Raw genomic sequence first — 22450 nt, 5'->3', positions numbered from 1 at the left:
AACATTCTTCTGTTATGCTTTGCCTCACTGGTTCTGTAGTTTGGGCCCCCACTCTCTGACTGGATTATTTCTTCCAGGATGGAATGCAGTGTCCCCTCTGACCAAGCAGATACTAACCTCTCTCAAGTTGGGTAGCCAAAACTTGAAGGACTCTGAGTCAGCGGCTACTTTTGAAAATGTAGGCGTATGTAATTAAAAGCCAGATTTTGCCACCCTACACATAGTAATTAGTACTTTGAGATCCTACTGATTTCCATGTAAGTAAGGGTGGCAGAATCTGGCTCTAAAGAGGAAATAGGGTATTCTTGTCTGTTTCCTTTTACAACTAGTGTTACTCCGAGAATCCATTTTTACTTTTAACCATAGACTGGGGAGAGTCATATAAACAACTCTCCCAAACCCAGAATCTGGAATCAGGCCTGCTTTTTTAAGGACATAAGAGCTGCCTTGCTGGGTCAGACTATGGTCTATCTTGTCCAGTATCCTGTTTCGGACAGCAGCTTGTACCAGAACTTCAGGGGGAGTGAAGAGAACAGGGCAATTATGGAGTGATCCACCCCTGTAATCCACTCTTGGCTTCTGGCAGTCAGAGGTTTAGGGTCACCCCAAGTGATGGGGTTGCATCCCTGACCATCTTGGCTATTAGTCATTGATGGACCTATCTTCCATGCACGTTTAAAAGTGCATGCATACTTTTGTGCATATAGTCCAATGCAGATATGCATGTCTAATTTGTATTAGTCTGCACATTTTGCTTGCACAAACCTGGCTTGCCCTTGTGCATTGGGCATTTTGTACATGCAACTCTGGCACAAACAAAAGTGCTTCTGAACTTTTAAAAAGTGGCCTCAAAATTGAATTGGAATGTCTATTACACATAGCCATTTTTGGTCTTAAATGCTTTATCTGCATGTAAACTTAAAATAAAAATGGGATTTTCTTGTTTATTTTTCTAGTCTACTATTTCAATAAAATGAAAAATGTTATCTGATACATGCTCACCTCACACAAAATGGACTGGTCTAAATTAAATAAGGAAAGAAAAATATTTTTCCGGTTTGATTGTCATAGTCTTTGCAAACTTTATCTTGACATCAAGCAAAGAAACTAATTTGAAATGTTTAAGTAAAACAAATTTTGTAGATTAAAATCATGGCTACACATCTTAGATATTAAAATCCTATTTTAAAAAATATATTGGTTCTTAGACAATGAGTTTCTGGATTTACTTTGTTTAGAAGCTAAATTTCCACCATCTTTTACATCACCAGCTTTAGGCACTGAGAAGACCCTTGCATTGGAATTGCATCCAATGACCTGGAAAATAAATAGAAGAGTATCTTACATTATTGTGATTTTTGTAACTTTCATAAGTATCAACAACCATTTAAAATTGAAACTGCTATCATTCTTCCACTTTTACTTTGGTTATTATTTATAAACTACAAAGAAAAGAAATAGAAAAATGACACTTACATTTTCCTCACTTCTAAATTAGGCAACATTGTTATTAATTATTCATACATATAAATTATAATAATATAAAGTGATTTATACTGATTTACGTTATATATAATGTAAAATCAAATCTGGTATGTTAAAGTGTTACAGTTGCTATGAAACAGTTGTTTTAATTACAAATATGTTTTACCAGCTGTAGCTCTCATTTTTTAATGTGAATTACACTTTCAAAATCCAGAACAGACACATCTGTTGATGATTACAAGTACATTTTTGTGTCTTAAGAAAAATGTATGGTCTAAAATACAGCAAATGATCTTCATAGGTAATTGATATTAATTTTATTTTTTGCAGAGTCTTTGTTTTCTGTAACCCACTGAGGCCAAATCCAGCTTTCTTTTCTTATATTAGTTAAGCCAGTAGGGTTTGTCTCAAAAAAACTTTTAAGTATGAACACACTTTAGCATGACTGTCAAATTTTGAGGCCCATTCGAAACATCAACGTGGTCTGTTCATTCCACCTCTTTAGCTGGCATTCATTTGCTATTATTCTCAGAGAGATGTTTAGTAACATTGGACCAGATCATGCCATTGATTTCTAACCAGCACTCCCATTGACTTTAATGGGGAGTTCTGCTTAAAATCAATGGCACGATCTGGACCATTGTGAGACTCTTCATAAGGAGCAAATATAATACCCTATGAAAACTAGAATAAGCTGGAAGTACTGATTGTGTGGCATCAGTCTGTAGGCTGAAACGAGAAAGACTGTTTGACAGCAAACAATATTTAGAAATAGAACCAAGTTAAAGGTGATGTTTTGGCTGCTGGGGTTTCTTCAGGCCATGGTCTAAAAACCAAAAATTTTTCTATTTCTTCAGCAGCCTGAGGAAGGCCTCAAAGACAAAATGTTGCCTTTAACCTTGTTCTGTATTCCAGCATGTATTTTAAAACTGGAAGAATGTTTTGGGGACAAAAGGGATTGGTTAACTAAAAGATCAGAAGAAAGCTGGTATTATTGGTAAATAAGACTGGTCCTGATTTCACTAAGCCCAGTTATGGACCCAAGCATTCCTCCCAATACCTCTTTCTAAACAGTTCCCTAATGATAATGTTTTTATACTTAAGATCTGATCCTATAACCCACATTTACACAAGCACCCCACTGAAGTTAAAAGGTCAAATTCTGATCTCACTTTCGCAGTGTGTAAATCTGGAATAAATCCATTAAGGTCAGTGCAGTTGCTTTAGATTTATACCAGTGTGAGATCCCAGAGGAACTACACACGAATGATACCCACATGAATAAAAGTTACAGGCTTGGACCCTAACATTTTACTGTTCAGATGAGGCTACTTTAAGTATATAAATTCTGAGATTAATAAATATTTTATGCTCCTACTATTTTTATATTTTCCTACAAGTTATTGATGGTAATCAAATACTCTTTAATCCATATACAAATTAGGCCTCTTTGATATAATCTATACTTAAATGTTAAGGAAATATAGAGTGAAAACAAGGTAAAGCATTAACTCCTTAAAACAGTTTAGGACACTCAGTATATTTCCTAGGAAGGAGATCATCATATAGACTCACTTCTGTAATGAACATGCTAACATGCACTGCTAAAAATGGGTTTGCCTTTGACAAATATGGCCTTAGGCATGCAGAGATTGTGACATTCATGGGCGTAATGTATGAAAGCCTAACACACAGAGCCTGCATCTTTCTGATTTTCTGAAAATAAAGTGATGGAATCCCACTGAATTTCTAGTACATGTAACCTCAATAAAAATATATGTATTATTGTTCAGAGTTATAGGAATAATCAAATAATTAATAATAATTCTTAGACCGTATAAATTTTGTATGGTCACAGTTCTGCATAAACATTAACATATTAATCAATAATATAGATAATGCGTTTTCGACTTGAGACAATCATTGCTTTTTGAGAGAATAATATGCAATATATGGCAATGAACAAAATCATATCTCAGAGAACAATACATCACAAAGGGTCTACATGGTTTTTAGTTCCGATTCATTCAGAAAATGTAGGGCAAAATTCAGTAGGCAGTGTGTTATTATATAGGTGGCACACTGATTTGGGTTAAATCCTGTTCTCCAATGCCATACCTAACTCAACTAAGTAACTGCACTTAATTCAGGTAGTTCACTGGGCACTCAGAATAAAGGGATCTCCCTCCTACCCCCTCTGTCCAGGCATGGAGTGGCAGTGGAGTTGTTCTTCAGCCCTAAAGGCTGCTGTAATCCCAGATATTTGACAAGTAGCAATAGCTGGTAGATCTTTGTAGTGGTGAATCCATTAGTCCTGCTCCTATTCCTCCCTCTGTCCACTCCCAAACCCGTGGGGTGTCACTATGTACAAGGAGTTCCTGCAGAGGTAGGTTCCACATTGTGGAAAAGGTGAGGACTCAGTACAAACAAATCCCATCCTGAGACAGCAGAACTGCTGCTTCCACAGCAGCTGTACTGTACAAGAAGGAGAAAGATGTGTCATAGAAAATATGGATTATGTTGGGTAAGGATTCCTCCCCTTTCTTATGGGCATGGATACTTATTGATAAAGAGGTAAAAGATCAAACATCCCAGTACTGGTCAGCTGAAATAGAGTTCCAGGAGCCCAAGATGTGGTAGATCAGCAATTGAACTACTTGAAAGACCCTAAAGATGCTACAAAGATGTAACAGGCATTGACAGAGGGCTAGTCCTGCTCCAGTTGAACTCAATAGGAATTTTGTCTTTAACTTCAGTGGGATAGGAATAGGTCCTGACTATGCAAAAAGGAGCCAAATACCTAAACTGGATAAAAAAAAAAACTTTTACAGAAAGAAATCTGGCTCTTGAAAAGCTTGCAACCTGCTATATTTTAAGCAGTAGGAAAGAGGGAAGAGTGTTATGATATGCAAAATGAGTCAGCAGAATAAATAGAGGTGAATTTTTTCACACTTCCTACTGCATCACGCACACCCTGTAGCATTGTTCAAGAACCAATAAAACTGCTGTAGCCAGTCAGGGAAGAATTCTCCCAACACAGACATCATGTAGGACAGCCGAAGGCTTACCATAGATGTACAATAAACATAAATCACAAACATTTGTGGAGTGTCCAGACTAGTATGTACAAACATGTTAATTAACTCAAGTTAATTGTCAATTAATTAATTTAAAAACTATAGTGTAGACATACCCTTGGGATAAATGACTAACAAAGAGACAAGGTGGGTAAGGTACTATTTTTTTATTGGACCAACTTCTGTTCCTTATTTCAGATGTGAATAATTTTCAACAATAAAATTGAGGGGGACACCACATTTGAGTGGAATGTAGATACTCTGGGGACAAAAATGAGTGACAGTATTTGAAATGAGGAACATTTGGGGTATGCATACCTCTGAGGGATGTTGTGAATCTTAATTGATTTAAAACACTCTCTGATCCTCAGAAGAAAGATATGATAATACCTTGCATTTATTTTGTCAGTTTTATACTGCTATGAATTACCTGTAAAATTTAACAATTTTTCCCCATATAAATCTTCAGTTATGGTTTCCATAAATAATGTTTTTATATTTTTTCATTTTAAACTAAAATATGCCCTTCTAAATGTAAATTTTTACTTACAAAAACAGGGTGTTTCCATCTACTTTGGACTGAACTATGTGTTGAATAATGGGGAATCAGTATATCTCTACAGCTGGGGAATTATTGCAAATGTTTTCCATTATATTCTCTTGAATTTTTAAATAATATGTTTGCATCCTCTATGCACATACTTTAGGAAATTTTCTTACTGGTAGGGATGATCTTGGAAGCAGTGGGTTTTAAGCAAATATGGCAGAATGTTTGAAGTAAAGCAATTTTAGTCTGTAATCTCAAGCATTTGTACCAGAAGACTAATTCTAAGAGTTGTGTTCTTTCAGACAGGAAACAGAAACATATCCCGTGACCTGTCCTAATGAAAGCAGCTCAGATTTCAAATACTCACAACTAGCTGTTCATAGAGCTCTCAGTTGTGCCAGCTAGGCACAGCCCTTAGTGAAGGAAGGTGTGGAACTTGCACCTCCCCTGTGGGAACTCGGAGATAAATTCTGCTTCAGACAGTTTCTTGTGATTTCTTTTCTTATTTGACTTTCACACATCTTTCTTTCCAGTTCCATTTCCCCTATCATACTCCCCCTTGTATTTTTCTTTTTTACTGAGACTCAGTGAAACACATGCTTCCTTGTCCCCCTCTCCTTTGAGCTTTCTCCTCTTCCCACTCAAGCCTGAGAAGTGGCCTCACCAGGATGATCCCTTCCTCAGCTTGTGAAGTATCTTTGAACCTAGATCGCCTACTCCACAAGGTTACATGGTGATCTGCTGAACCAACCACCAAATCCTAACATCAGTCTGTTAAAATCAGACTATTCTACACATGAGTAGAAATTGCTGGAATTATTATTTGAAGACGTTTCCAGTTGTGACAAGAATCACAAGACCAAAAAAATCAGTCCGTTTTATGTTTGCTTAACCATCAGATAAGGAGTAAAAGGTGAGACAAATGTACAATCCTGCATAGTACAAAACATCTCAAGATCACTTTGACATGTTCATGTAAATTCTAAAACTACAGAACATGGAGACTTTAAAGGTGGGCTAAATCTTTTACCTCATTTGCTTTGTTATCCAAACGATATACCTAATTGGGAGTAATTTCATAAAATACTTTTCTCCATTCAGCGATTCTGTTGTGTCCCAGTTTACTGGAAGCCACTTAAAGGAGAGATCCAGTAATGAGAAGTTATTTTACCTTTGTATTTGGCACTGGAATCTGTGAGTAAAAAGATAGCTAAATATGGCCTTTATTAATCTTGTCTGCTTTGCACAAATGTTGACATTAAAGCTTTAAGAGGACCTTTCCTTATATGTTTTAAAGCCCTGGTCATGAATCTAGAGAGGATATCGCCAGCACATTTCAGTTTCCAATTTCTAATAGAAATGGTTGAACCTCTCACTTCCCCCCAACTGCCCAAAATGATAGAAAAAGAGAGAGAATATTTTCTTCTCTCTTTCTCATCAAATGCTGGACAAAAATATTATAGAAATTCAGAACATTTCAACCAACTCTCACATTCACTACCAGAATCATGGAAAAAATGGATTTACTTTCATTTGTTAACCCACAAATGCCAGTTACTTTTTATAGTCAGAATTTTGAGAGTCAAAAGACGTCTTTGCTCAGCACAAGATGAGAGGAAGGGGGACAGAGGTAGCCACTTTTCTGTCACTCTTATCCTGGGGGTATCTGGGGTTGGATCAACCTCCAGTGTAACTCAGGGCAGGCTGAGGGCCCCTGGGGAATCACTGAAACACAAAATGCTCCAGTCAGGCCCATTCCCACTCTCTATGCAATCAGGGAAGGAGAGGGGAAGAGGGGAGAACAAGAATAAGTGGTGTAGAGTTGGCTACACTGGCATTACGCTACCCAGGTAATCCCCATGCAAGGGGAATCCCCAGCTAGCTGTTTAAAATAGCTTGCCATTCTCATTGAGCTGCTCTGGCTGAGGCCCTACATTATGTATGCTATATGCATTCTGTTGGATATATCAAAGATATGGATTGAAAATTCCCCCACATATTTTGCACAAGTATAATTTTTAAATATATAGTAAAATGGGATTCCAGAGATTAATTTAAATATATTAGAACGTTAAAAATAATCACATCTTGCAGTAATTTTGCCCTGCAAGCCCTATTTCTAGAACCATGTTGAGATCATGGATGAAATTATTAATGATGTTAATTATGCTAAAAAGAAAGCAAGTGTGTCAAAAATATTTGACTTTGGGCTCCATTATACATTTTCTTTCCTTGATTGTGTTTTGCATTCTTTCTTAGGTCGTTGCTCACAATAGTAACAAACTTAGGGAGAAATATCAAAAGCAAGAAACTAAGGGGAAAAAACGTAATGTTTACCAAATTGAACACAACAACACTGCCAGGGAAAGCAATGCTGTTTTCAAGCTTCTGAGTGAGAAATGAAATCCAAAAGTTACAGAAAAGAATTTAACATTGTCTTATTAAAGATGGGTTATATCAGCTACAACTGTAAGATGTATGAGGAGGAAATGTGCTACATAGTTAAGATAATTGCATCCCTACAGGAATGATCCCTGAAATTTTCTTTGTGGTAGTTTAAGAAATACAAGTGCAAGTATTATAACAATGAATCAAAGTGGAGTGCGCGGCATGTACAGTACTATCACGAAATTTTTCAACTACAGTAACAATCAAGACCTTGTACTGGTTGTGTGACATTTTAAATCCTGGCTATTGATCATAAGCCTTCCCTTCAGGGAAAACCAGGATGGCCCAAATGAGTATTGCTTAGCAGTCATTATATTATTCTAGAGAAGAGTGGCATCACGTGTTCAAAATCAAACCCGGAACTGAAGAGCAGTGAGGAGAATACATGTTCCTCCACATGCTCCTTCCTTATGGTATGATAAGCTTTCCTTTTTAGAGAACGGCAGACAGAGTTCAACTTTCCTTCTGTAGGCCAGGGAGTTGTTATGAAAAGCTGCTCAGTGAACAATGCCATTCCTTATACTTTCTCAGATTAAGGTTCATAGGTCTAAATCTGTAAATCCAGAAGTGATAACACTATTCCAGTTGCTGGTTTTCACATCAAGCCACACCTCCTCTCTGTGGCTTTACACTGTGCCACATGACGATGATCATTTTCATTGACACTCCCACACAAGAGATTCTTAAAATCTTTTAAAAATAACTTTGAGGAAAAAAAAGTTCAGAACTAGAGCTTCATGAACTATTCACAACACAATTTATTCTGTAATTTTCCACAGTCAGACTGTTTATTATTCCTCTCCCAAGCACACTATTAATTATTCAACCAATCCTTTGTGCAAATAATCTTCATCCTGTGGATTGATCACACTGGACTAAGTATTCATGCAAGTGTTCAAGACTCCTGATTCAAGATTCTCATATGTGATTGGTCATCTAATTCACATGCTATTGTTTCTGCTCTCTGATTGGATGACCTTCAAGTTCACACACCTACAGTGAAATTTCAAAGCAGCTGTACAAGCAATTCTGGAACGAAATGTGCAGGAAAAAATATATTTGTTCAAGTATTTGCATGAACATTCATGCAAGAATGAATCACCTTCCACTTTCTGCCAACATAATAAAGATGTAACTTGAAAGTTAATGGAAAGTAAATGGGGTCATACCAACAACAGTGAAGCAAACCCACAGTCATCATTGAAAAGGATATTTATATTTTCCCAGCTATACTGAGAATTATATAAGGCAGATGGTAAAACCCTAGTTATTCATCTAGTCCATTTCCTTGCTACTGAAGGATTATTCCTTTCAGTATTTTCGATAGTAATTTGTCTGGTGGTGGTGTAAAGTCTCAAAGAATGGGAGTCCACCACTTTCCTTGGAGACTTTTCCACACTGTAGTAGAGCTCACCATTAGGAAGTGTTTCTTTTGCACAACCTAATTTTTTTTTCCTTTTTGTCATTTCATGTTGTTACTCCTAATTATTATTAATGATAATCTAAGAGTTATATAACATCTTATTTCCAGGTCTATCCTGAGGCACTGTGTGCCTGATCCCGCAGCCCTTACTAATGTGAGTTGTTCCATTGATATTGAAAATCACTAACTCAAATACAATTGTGCAAAGTGCTGAGTTCCTCACAAATGAGAGTCCCTCCACATTTATTAAATTCAATGAAAATTCAGTATCAAATTAAAACTTCTTGCCCTTTGCAGCCAAGCATCTGCATAACATTGTCCCACCTTATTTGGCCTAGCCTCTTGATCTGTCCCTATCTCTTCTTGTCTGCCACGGATGTTAACCTTGATGCTGTTTGCTTCTCTCACAATCTCTCTGCACCTTTTCCCCCCACATGCCTCTGCATAAAAGAGCCTCCCTAGACTGATTCACCAAACCTTACCTTTATTCAGATCTCTCCTTAAGGCCCACTTATTCCGCAACACCCACTGAGTCAACCAAGACAAATTTTTTTCATCTTGGTAACTTTATTTTGTAAATTGTAATATAAAATACAATCAGCCATGCTGTGGATGTGCTTTTTCTGAATAACCACAATCTTTTGCTTTGTGCATTGTTTCTCCTCCTGCATCCTACCCTGACACTTTTGTCATCCTGTCATTGCAGCTTGTGTCAGAATGCAAACTCTTTAGGAAGGGACTGTTTGTTTCATGTAAGGGACTGTTTGTTTCATGTAATTGTATGATACATAACACACTTTTGTATGCTCAATGGATATTAATTATTAGTATTATTAATAGCCTGATCCTGAAGTACCTAAACAGGAAAAAATCTGTAGACTTTACTGGGCATTTTGCCTCAGCAGAGAGTTAGGTTAGGGCCCAATAAAGTATATTGGGATATACTTTGTTCACCACTTCAGTGCAGCTACCTCTGAGCCGATATGTAGCAACTGTTTTACAGTACACAGTAACAGTACATAATTCAGGACTGGAGGTGAACAACTACCAAAACTGGAATTTGGTCACATCACTGATGTCTAGCACGGATTAAGCTGTTTGACTTGAACTGCAAAAGCACATTTAATCAGTTATGTTGGACAGTGAACTGCATCTGCAAATCATCAAAATGCTCAAATGTTATGTATATCTTTAAAAACCTCTATAGAATCTTATATATTTATTGCTCTCCACATGGGTAGCCACAAACTTTTCCTGGCATGTGTGACTGGTGTATTTTTAATTTGAGCTTGGTTTGTAGGGTTCTGGTCACGTGAGGCAAGCAAGATGGAGGTCTTAGTGGTGTCTCTGGTATCTCTGACGAAGTGAGGGATCAAGTGCCATTTTCCTTTGATTTCTCAGAAAAATGACATTTCAGATGGGCCTTCTGATTTTGCTATAAAAATCTGGAAGAAAATATTTTCTCCTAGTACTAGCCATAGTTCTTGTTGTGTGACATTTATTAATTCCTTCTGTAATTCCTTTGGGAACTGTCTTATTTTCGTTTTTTATTTAACATGACGTAAGTAGCTTTCAGTTTTATAAGGGGACATTTATTTTTTGCACTGATATCTAAATTCCTTTGTACTATCTGCCACAGGTCTGTGTTGTATTATTCCTGGACAGAGACCTATGCACAGTTCACCTTCCTGTAATTTCTCCAATTAGTCTTAACGTTTTCATCACTTAATATCTGGTGTGACAAAAGAATCTCCTGGTTTTTCAAGGAGGAAATCCATTTGTTTTACTGATATCTGTGTATCGGAGTTCTTTTGCACCATCTAACTTAGAGTCCTTAACACCATACATGTGCTCATAATCTCCCTAATTAGTGGAAAGTTGTCTTAGTATTGTTACCATTTAATGTTTTGCCTGACATGTCTCCCAGTCCTAAAGGGGAATTTTCTCACATGCATGTGCATCGATTCATAGATTCCAAGGCCATAGAACTTCCCCAAAATAATTCCCAGAGCAGATCTTTCAGAAAAACATCTAACCCTGATTTTAAAATTGCCATTGATAGATTACACCATGACCCTTGACAAAATTATCCCAATGGTTAAATTACCCTCACTGTTACAAATATATACCTTATTTCCAGTCTGAATTTGTCTAGCTTTAACTTCCAGCCATTGGATCGTGTTATACCTTTCTCTGCTGGACTGAACAGCCCACTATAAAAATATAAGTACTAATAGACTGTCTGACTGCACACTTTATGTGAATGTGAATATAAATTTTGTGTTCACATGACCTCAAATTGTTTATGACTTTACAGTTTGCAATTCATGTGAACATTGGATACACAGGTAAATTAATGAAATACTATGATAACTAGATTTGGGAGTTTCACCCTACTCTTGTGAAATCCATTACCATGGGATTTCTAATGACCTTGCATTTGTACTCATCCAAAACATGATACTTCTGACAAAATAATGCACTATGTTGACACAGATTTAATTCTCGCTCATAGGGAAGCATGCTACCTATTGTTTAACAAAAAAAACCTTCTGGTCGCACCTGAATGTCTTCCATCCAAACACTGACCTGACCCATCCATGCTTAGTTTATGAGATCTGTTAATATCCAATCTTGAGACAGCATGGTTGCAGATAATTATATTTTCTTGTACTACCCTAAACAATTCCTTTCCTTAGTGTTGACTCTTTTTTGGAGATGGTTATGTAATCAAGTACATTTATTGTAAACTTTCTTCATGCAGTTCCTTTTCTCTATTTTCCTTCCAGTTTGTCAACATCTTTTTGGTCCTAAATTGTCCAGACCTGTACACAATATTCTAGATATAGCATCATCAGAACTGCATAGATAAAAATATCACCTCCCAACTCATTTGATTTAATGACATTTTGTATACAGGCCAAGATAGAAGCAGCTCCCCCTCCGCCAGACTGTATTGAAAAACCTTATTTCCAATTTTTTGTTGGATGTCAACTGTCTTTTCAGAGATGCTAGGCACCCAAACCTTCTACTGAAGTAAAGGGGACCACCCAGAACTTTAGAAAACCAAACCATATATCTCTTGGAGTATGACTGCTTTCCCCATGTTTTATTTCCCTCCCACCAAATATCTGTGCTTCATTTTGTGTTTCCTATTTATAGGGCTGGGCCAATATTGTAAAAAAAAAAATTGAGATCATCCATGCAACTAAAACTTGAAAATTTACTTTGATGATTGTATGTTCAGTTTTTTTCTTTTCATTAATATTTGTATGAGCAAAGCTGCAGAAAGAGATCCATGGATATTTGAATAAATATGTATTTACATAAGTATTTGCAGTGGAAGTGCTTGCACAGCCATTTTGAAAGAACTTTGTGGGTTTGGAAAAGTGGGAATGGGAAGGAGGGAGGTTTCGACAGAGGACCAGGAGGAGGAACAAAAACATATAAATATAAAACGAACAGCAGTCTTGAGGAGGTGTGTGAATTGTTAAGGGCTGTGACAATAGTGTTCCTGCAGCACTTCTGGGATAGAGAGATATTTAATCATGCTATTGTTGCTTGGAGTACATCCTGGCATTGTGATGGAATGATTGCCTCATAACTGATATTCTTTGGTACCACTTGTGAAGGAGGCATTTAAAAGGGATGTGATGTACTGTGTCCAAAACGGTCACTGCTCTAGTCACAAAGACCTAGATAAGCTCCTTACAATGGCATAGTGTGGTGGGAAAACAAGCAGCACCAGAGTAGAAAGTAGGTGAGAAACCACATCAAGTGAATGTGGTGGAAGAAGATATACATGCTATACTTAATGCCAGCATGTCATGTGTAACAGCACTCACTTGGCTATCGGTCTCATTGGAAAGCAGTAGAAACTTGGATGAACTTCAATGAAGTCCTGAGGCTACTGTCAGTACAAGACCAGGTTCCAAAAGAAGTTCAGTGTCTGCAGCAGAAGCAGCAGGAAGTTGACACACAGGAAGGTACTGAAGAGGCCTTTCCTCTGAGGATGGCAATAAGGGACATATAACTCTGTCCTGAACTTGCTGCTAAGGAGCTCCCCTTGCTATGCAGGCTGGACCATATATGCGGACTGATTTAGCACTGTCATTGAAAAGGGATAATTTTATTTGTTTAGTACTGTTAGCTTTCCATTTTTATTCAGAAGGATTTTTTTAAATTAAATTATTTTGCAAGATATTGTTTAAGCAGTTATAGCTCTACTTTAATATTAGTAGTTGTAGTTTAATGCTTTCCAGGAACTATTGCACATCATTATTTGAAATGATCTTTTCATGTGACCCATCTGCTGCAAACAAGTTTTTTCCTCCTTTTTTATTTTAAATATCAAAGGAAATTTTTATTTAGTTAAAGACATCCAGAATATAAGGGGTGTCAGACAGAGTGAGCACTGGTGTTTGCAGTATTTCATTTTCCAGGAGCTTGTGGGTTTCTTCTAACAACATTTGAGAGAAAGGGACTTTTCCAGGAATTGTTTTCAAGAAGTTAAAGAAATAGGATTCCTAGAATCTTTTGTATTTCTCCAGTCATTTAACTAACTAAAAAACATTATGTATATGTGTGATAAACATTTTTAAAGTCTGCTAAATAACCTGCAAGTCAAATAAATCTTGTTTCTATTGAAGATATATGTCTATTTCTTTCCTTCAGCCAGGAGGAACCCTAGTTTTTTTTAACTCTAAGATCTACATACATAGCTAAGTATAATGCTCTTCTGTAAGGAAAAGATTCAACATTGCCCAGAATTCCTTAAGCATATTTTTCTTCCCCCATTCCACCTTCCTGAGAGATTTCAAACCCCAATCAGCCCATCATCCTGTTTATAAAGATTTGGTCATCCAATCAGGGAATAGAAACAATACTATGTGAATTAGTGACAAAAATAACTTTTTATTCTTTTAGTCTTGCAGACCCAACATAGTTAAGAGAGACTGAGCTGGAGTCTATTCCTTCTTGTATATCAAAAAATAGAGTTAGGCTCTGATCCTGCAAACACTTACACCTGTATTTATCTTTATAGAAGTTAATAGTCTCATTGAAGTCTATGCATAAAGTTAAGCATATATGTGTTTGCAGCATCAAGGCCTTGTTTACTAAATTTCAATTCCAAGATCAAACAGTAACACCTGTGCAACCTTATTAAAGGCCTTGAGTTTCACAGGTGTAACTGAGGCCAGATTTTAACCTGTAAAACCTTTATTACTGATGAACAGGTGTTATCCTATCCACTCTTAACTTTGAGATCCTAAGACTGAGTTTGTGAGAATGGTAGTTAGAAAAATGTTCCTTATAAATTGACTACATTTGATATCGAACAATTCGGAAATAATAAATAAGGAACCTGGGATGCTATGCTTATAGTTACTTCTCAAGGTAGAATTACATTTTAACTCTTTCCAAGTTTCTCTAAAAAAGAAAAGGAGTACTTGTGGCACCTTAGAGACTAACCAATTTATTTGAGCATAAGCTTTCGTGAGCTACAGCTCACTTAATCGGATTTTCTTTTTGCGAATACAGACTAACACGGCTGTTACTCTGAAGCCTGTCATTATGCAAGTTTTTCTCTGTTACTATCAAGACCCATATCATTGCGGATAAAGATAGGGGTTTGGTAAGTCTGGAAATCACTAAGGGGTGGCCTGTTGTTTTTGAATATTATACACTCTGGAGCTTTTCCTATATTCTTTGTTACCTTAGATACATTAAGGGTACCACAGGTCAGAAGCATGTTAAAGTACATAAGCTCTGAAAATAGCCGCTGACCCATCAGGTTATTTAGATAGACCTATTGAGATCTTGCACCATGGATTTTGTGAAATAGAGAGACAACTTTTAAAAAGAGCTTCTAATGCTCTACTCTTAGGCAAACAAAGACTTTGGGCAGGGGGGGCTACTGGCTTGAGTAAAGATATGCATGTGCCTAAGTGTTATCAGAATCACCTAATTAGCTGAAGGCTTAATTTTGCCCTTAGAACCAGCTGAAAGCATAAAATTAGAAGCTGGACCAAGGCTCTTTTAAACTTTTGGTCTATAACAGTAAAAACAACCCTTGGAGAAAAGTATATGGTGGGTTTGATAAAACTGCTTTTGAAAAAGCTTCTATTCTAAAATATGGATTACTGTATGCACAAAGTACCATGTTACATTGCTGATTATTTTCTTACAAAATAAATATTCCAACTTAATCATTTTTATAAATAATGTTCTTGGGTGCTTCAGAGTGATGTACCATGTGTGTGAATTGCAAAATGAGATTTTGGTCATTACATAATTACACAGGAATTTGTTTTGTTTCCTTCTGCTCCTCCGTCTGTCTGTCTCTGTATTTGTTATCTCTTCTCTCATAGTTGGATTGTAATCTCTTTGGGACAGGAACCATCTTTTTTTCTGTGTTTGTGCTGCACAGAGCGCAATGAGTCCAGTTGCACAATTTCTTAGGCACCTGAGTCCACTGACTCCAGGCAACAGGTTCCCATTTGTGGATCACTAATCCGAAAGAGGCACATTCCAGCAGCCTGGACGTATGTGCCTATCTCTGAGAAAGGGGTAGGGTGTAGCGCACACCCCATTATTTGGCCTCTCCTTCCAGCCAATTTAGGTGGCTCCCCATATAGCATGCTGGCTTTTGTGGATCATGTCTAAGGAACCTATGTCTTCCCATTTATAGGTTAGGGAGTACCTAACTCAGACTTTGTAGATCACAGTGTTGCTCCTGTGATTTTTCTAGGCACCCTGATGCTCAACTTGCCAATACCTAAGTACCTTTGTAGATCCTACCCTGGGTCCATGACTGGGGTTCAAAGGCGTGTCCCCAGGGGTGAAAGTAAGGCAGTACGGGCCAGTATGGTGTACCGGTAAAAAGTGGCTGCCAGTACCAGCCTGCACAGCTTTAACATTGCTGCCCTTTTTGCTCCCCCCTCCCTCTACACCCCCCCCCCCCCGAGTTGGTGGCCCTGCCGGATCCCTAGCGGCAGGGTGGTAAAAGAGGCAGTGACATTAAAGCGCTGCCACAGCAAAGGAATAGCACTTTAACATTGTTGCCCCTCCTGGCTGCTGATGGCAGGGGTGGGCAAAAGGAGCAGCTGCCCTGGGGCCGGTAATTTAAAAGGGCCCAGAGTTCCAGCCGCTGCTGCAGCAGCCGGCTCCCCGGGTCCTTTAAATCGCTGCTGGAGCCCCAGGCACCATGGGCCAGGCAGTGCAGATGGGCTGGCTGGGGGATGCTCACCCTCAGCCCTGCCCCTTCCTCTTGACGCCCCACCCTTCTGGGGGTGGGTGTGAAGTCGGCCCCCGTACCAGTAAGAGATCAATTTTACTTTCACCCCTGCGTGTCACAAAACAAATAGTAATAATAATGAGAAGATAGCACAGAAAAGTAACTGAAAGAAATCTCCATTATGCTTCCGTTGGATGAGTAATCAAATTATATAGCAAAATAGTACTTGGAAAAAGTAATCCTCTATTGCAAACAATTACTTTAAAAAATCTGATTACATTAACATCCTTAGTCAGCGTGTTACTTCATTTAACTTACTAGAACCCTCCCAACATTTTGGGTTCTGGTAGGTGTTTGGGTGGAGTTCAGACCAATTCTTATTTTTTTCCTGAGTTGTCTGATCATCTACGTAGATGTTTTATTCCTATCATTAAAATCTGCAGGAGAAAGAAAACATCAGCAATTTCTCTGTAACTGATAGTATTTTAAGAGGAAGAGTCAAATGGCTGTTTCAGTATAATTAAATGTATAATCAGAAAAAATATCTAATTATATTTTTTTTAAATTACACTAGTACAAAATGAAATAAAAAGAAGAAATCCTTAGTTTAATTATGGGTCAACTAAAAAGCCCTAGCTGAAATTACTTTTGTTTTAATGAATTGTAAAGGTGCCAATCCTGTAAACTCTTGGGAAGCCCTGCTGCAACCGATAGCATGAGGGCAGACTATGTACCCACATGGAGTCCTAATGAAATTAGCAGAGCTCTGTGTGGATTCAATACAGGAGTATGCCCACATGTTGTCACTTGCTGGATTAGGACCTTGCACACATGCTTAACTTTACACACTTGAGTCATCCCATTGAGCTCAAATGGGAGAGATGGTCTTACAAAATAGCCATGGCTGGAGTACAAATGATTATTATGGGCATTATGTAAATGCAAAAAAGACACAATCCCGGCCTTGGGGGGCTTACAATCTAAAATACACAACAGGCAAATTAGTGTATGAAGAATTGATACCACTTTAGTTACATGTGTTGTTGTTGGGTTTTTTCCCTCTCCAATTTACTTGCCAAAACCCACAAAGAAAAATATTTTAAAAATAGCTAGAATAGCACTACAACTTCTAAGAAATATTTTGGATCTCTTGTTACTGTATTACATACTTTGTGAATCAAACTCATGGTACATGAATTTCGTAGAAAGGCAATATTTTGAGTGTGCAACATATCCCAGAGCAAAATGGTGAATCTTTTTCCATAAAACCTTGGTTAAAATATTTTTCCTTTTTCACACAGTGTATGATAGTAGTTAGGAAATGTTAACACTAATAATATACAGGTTTCAGAGTAACAGCCGTGTTAGTCTGTATTTGCAAAAAGAAAAGGAGGACTTGTGGCACCTTAGAGACTAACCAATTTATTTGAGCATAAGCTTTCGTGAGCTACAGCTCACTTCATCAGATGTAGCTCATGAAAGCTTATGCTCAAATAAATTGAGTAGTCTCTGAGGTGCCACAAGTACTCCTTTTCTTTACTAATAATATAATAAATACAATTTATCTATTCTGTATGTGACTATATAGAACATTATAACCAAATGTTCTTATGTCAAAACAGTATTCAAATGCAATATTGTGTTATGACTTTATTCAGTGATATATAATAAAACATTGTTAAATGAACATTTTTCTTAAAGATGTCCTAGGCCAAGGTATGTGTATTTTCTGACATTACTCAGACTACTCAAACCCAGACAAGAAAGTGTTTTATGAAAAAAACTTAAGTTTTCCTGCATATTTATGATTTTTGTAGTGCTACTTCCTACTCTCAGCTGTGGACCACAGTTAATTGTCATAATTTGCTTTTACTTTGTGTGATTATTCAGTGCGTGTGAAAGGGCCTAGTCTATTTGACCAAAGTAGTAGGAGGAGCAGCTCTCAAAGATGGGAGGGATCACACAGAGTTGTAGTTAGTCTTCTGTGGCCATAAGGAAGGAAGGCAGGATTTCCCCTTCATCAATACAGTACTGTGCACTATCTTGTGCTACAAAATTTTGCTATAGGAAATTTTTTTTTAAATGCTTGACTTTCCTATATACAAATGTTGTTCATTTACAAATCCATCTCTAATCTTTTCAGATGTATTGAGATAAATAATCTTTAACTTGGATATAACACACTTTTGTTTGCAGGTCTGTGACAGGTTTCCGTCGGTCCTCCAAGCCCCTAGGGGACGATGGAGAGCTACGGTTCCACTGGCAGGCCTTAGTCACACCTTTCGGGTGCTAGGGAATTAGCAGGGCAGGGGGGAGCGCCAGCCCGAGTCTGCAGCGCGCCCTGCGGGCGGGGTGGGGGGGAGCGCCGGCCCGAGTCTGCGGCGCGCAGTTCTGCTACCCAAGGCAGGGTGGCCGGGGTAGGGAAACGCAGGCCTACCCACCTCTGCTGCGTTCCAGCCCAGGGCCCTGACAGTGGCGGGAGGCAAAGGTCCCGGCCCTGGGTCAGTAGGGAGCCATCCACGCTCGCTGACTAAACATACCCACCCCACAGTGCAGTTCTGCCCCCGGCTACTTCCTACCCGGTCTCTCAAGCGGGTCTCTCTGGTCCCTCCAGCTCGTCCGGGTATTCCGCTGCTGGCAGCTCCAGCTCCCCCTCTGTGTCGGACTCACGCTGGCCCAGGCTACAGCCGGGCCCCTCCAGGTCCTCTGGGTACTCAGTGGCTGGCAGTCCTGGTTGCCACAGGCCTTCCTCCCGGTCAGGTTCCTCCTGGCCCAGGGCCTCCCCTGGGACGGCAGCAGGATCGGGAGGGAGCCGCCTGTGTCTGTCTCCCTCCCTGGTGCTCTCCTCACTGGAGGAAGGGCCCCGCCCTTTGTACTTCCTGTCCCACCCCTCCCCTTCCGGGGATTGGTGGAAGCTTGATCTGGCCCCGCCCACTCAGGCTGAGAGGGTGGCTCTTTATCCTCTGGTTCGGAGGGAAGCCACCCTGGCTCCCTACAAGGTCTCAAAGTGCTTTACAAAGGAAGGTATCCTTACCCCTATTTTTCCGGTGGGAAAGTGAGACGTGATTTATTTCCCCCAAAGTCACAGCAAAATAATACTACTTTGCTCTTATATAACATCTTTCATTGGTAGCTCTCAAAGTGCTTCAAAATCTTTACATGTATTTCTCCTCAGAACTCTCTTGTGAGGTACGGAAGTGCTATTATACCCATTTTTACTGATGGGAAACTGAGGCATGCAGAGCCTAAGTGACTTGCCCAAGATCATACAGGAAGTCTGTGGCAGTGTAGAGAATTGAACCTTTGTCTCCCAACTTCTAGGCCAGTGCCCAAACCAAGGAAGAGAGCCCAGGTCTAATGGCATAGTTACTGGACTTCACTGCCTCCCATTTAAGAGGCCTGTTTTGCACAGAATATGTTACATTTTGGGTTGAGACACCAAAAATTAAGTGATTTTACAGATTTATTCCTGCAGTCTTTTCTTTCTTTCTTTTTCTTGTTACTCTGAAGTGTGCTACCTATTTAAGCCCAAACACTCCCCTATTGACACAGTAGGACCACGTGGTTCCACTGCATGTGTAGTGAAAGGACACAAAGGGCCAGATTTTCTGAAGAGTTGGGGTGGGTAAGGTGAGATCTTCTATTAGACCAATTTCAGAGACAAGCTTTGGAGTTTAGACAGAGCTCTTCTTTAGGTTTGGGAAAAGTAATCAGAGTATCACATTAAATACTAGGTGGGAAAGATTGTTAAGCATAATGGGTTAACACAAGTTGCTGGTGGCCAGTTAGAGTGCAGTAGGCAATTAACACCTTTTCAGTCATAGAACAAAGGACGGTTACAATTTGTTGTAATGAGCCATAAAACCTCTGTGTCTCTGTTGAACTCATGATTTTTGGTGTCTAGCAGAATTATCAATTAAAATTCCCAGGATTACTTTTGAAGGTGTCTTCTTTTAAGACAAGGAATGAGAGGTCAGATATGGATGATCAGTTTTTAAAATGTGTTTGCCCATGGGTGAAAGGGTGTTTTTGTCTTTTATAATTATTCTGTGTGTTTGTAGAGAGCGTAGTGATTGTCAGTTTTATCCACATAGTTGTTGATGGATTATTTGATGCATTGGATGAGGTACACTATGTATTGTGATAGGTATGTGTAGGACCCATGGATCTTGAAAGTGGGTTAAGGGGGGTGTGGTAGTAGTGGAGATATGTCTGCAGGTTTTGCTTTTGTTGTTATGGTAGGATCTACTGCTGCTTTGAGTTTGTGTGTTCTGGTCTGTGGGGAGATTGCTTCTGATGATCAGCTTGGTGAGGCTGGGGGGTCCATTGAAGACCAGAGGAGAGGGTTCAGGAAAGATTTCTTTCATGATGTGGTCTCCATTGAGTATGGGTTGTAACTGTTTAATGATAACCCCATATGGATTCCAGTGTGGGATGGTAGGTGACAATAAGATGTATAGGGCCAGAGTGGTGTGTTTCTTTCTTTCTTTCTTTCTTTTTTTCATATTGAAGCAGATTCTCTTGGGACATCTGGGAGGCTTGTTCCATTATGTGATCTACTTCTCTGGTGGAGTGTCCTTGGTTGGTGGAGGTGATTTTAAGTGTGTTATGGCATATATCCCGGACTTTCTCCTTGGAGCATATTCTGTGCAATCTGAGTGTGTGGTTGTAGATAACAGATTTCTTGGTGTATCTGAAGTGGTTACTGGATCTGTGGAGGTAAGTGTGGTGATCTATTGGTTTCTTGTGTATAGCTGTCTGTAGGGTTCCATTGCTGAAGTTGATCATGGTGTCCAGGAAGCTGATGCAGGAGTATTCTAAAGAGAGTTTGATGGATGGATGGTGGTGGTTAAAGTTGTGGTGGAAGTCTCTGAGGGAGTTTAGGTTTTGTGGCCAGAGGATGATGATATCATTAATGTATCTCAGGTATATCATTGGCATATCAGATTTTTGAAGGTATGTAAGCACCTCAAGTTGCTTAGATACCAACTATTCTGGGACTTCATTTGATGATATGGTAACAGACACCATATAGAAATCTAAGACAAACAGATTTTGCTTGCCCCTCCAGAATTCTCCAGCACCCAGCAAAGTTATTTAGATGGGGGGGCTGTAGGAAAGACTTGGAGCTTAATGCCATCTTTCATGCCATTGTTCCACATATGGAACTCCCATGGCTGTCAATGGGAGTTTTGAAATGGATTGATGACAGGAAAAACTTGTTATATTAACAGGTTCATTCTTTTATTTACTAATTATTCACTTCACTGCATTTCATATTCTCATTTGATTTTTGTGCACAGTAAATGTATTTTTAAAGAAGTCTATTGTGTTAACCTTTATTAATATAATATCTAGCACTTACCTCAGTGTAACTATAACCTTTTTTATTATCTTAATATGCTCCACAAGAGGGAATGTGGCAGGGCGTATATCATCCTTGTTTTCCCCATTTTACAGAGGTAATGAGCCCAAGAGAGGTAGAATGATTTGCCTGAAGTCTTGGAGCAAGTCAGTGTCACAGCTGGGATTAAGATCCACGGTTTCCTGGTGCCCATTCCCACACTCGGACCATTTGATAATGCTACTTCATGTGCTCTCTTGCTACTATATATATATACATTTGTTATAACAACTATGTTAAAGAGAAAATTACCTGAAACATAAAATAATATGTCATTATTTTTGTGCCCTGCTATCTATAAACTGAAAGATATATTTTCTCTCAGTAGATAAGCACACACATATGCATTAGTGTATTGCACATAAAGTGAAAGAGAGAGGATTCTGTCCTTTAATGTTATTTTTTACTCAGAAAAATGAACGTGCTTTGCAACAAGCAACTTTTTCTAATACAGTTTAATAATTCTGTGTTTCAGAATAGAAGACGGCTTGTGACTGATGTAGAGAAGAATGACTGAACTGACTGTTTGGAATTATTCTGGAATTAGACTAGAATGAGGTCTCCTCTCTGTCCATCTAAGGTAATATTACTGAACGGCAAGAAATCCAAAGTGATATGTGTCCAGTTGACTGTGTGTTGACAATGTGTGAGGCCTGACAGAAGTTCCATACACCTGAAGCCAAAAGAGCCAGGAAACTGGGTAAACCTGGGAATGTCATCACTCTGTGACACATGGGAAACACAAACCCCTTTCTAAAAGGTATTTAGTCAGTGGGATCAGAAGAAATATTAAAACCTTCTGCATGTCGTCAGGTGATATACAGAATTT

At 38.7% G+C, this 22450-nt stretch overlaps 1 long non-coding RNA gene across 8 annotated transcripts in view; it reads left to right on the top strand.

The window, feature by feature from the left end:
• Positions 1 to 22450, top strand: part of LOC311520409 — a 162940-nt gene that overhangs the window by 44930 nt on the left and 95560 nt on the right. For all 8 annotated transcript variants that reach the window (XR_014711582.1, XR_014711583.1, XR_014711584.1 and 5 more), the window contains exon 3: positions 22097 to 22201. This is a non-coding gene — a long non-coding RNA (uncharacterized lncRNA). The remainder of the gene's footprint in view (positions 1 to 22096; positions 22202 to 22450) is intronic.

Source organism: Lepidochelys olivacea, assembly GCF_965140295.1.
Source record: "Lepidochelys olivacea isolate rLepOli2 genome assembly, chromosome: 5".
Classification (NCBI taxonomy): Eukaryota; Metazoa; Chordata; order Testudines; family Cheloniidae; genus Lepidochelys; species Lepidochelys olivacea.
The sequence above is the reverse complement of the archived record's forward strand: the minus strand, read 5'-3'. Positions and strand labels throughout refer to the sequence as shown.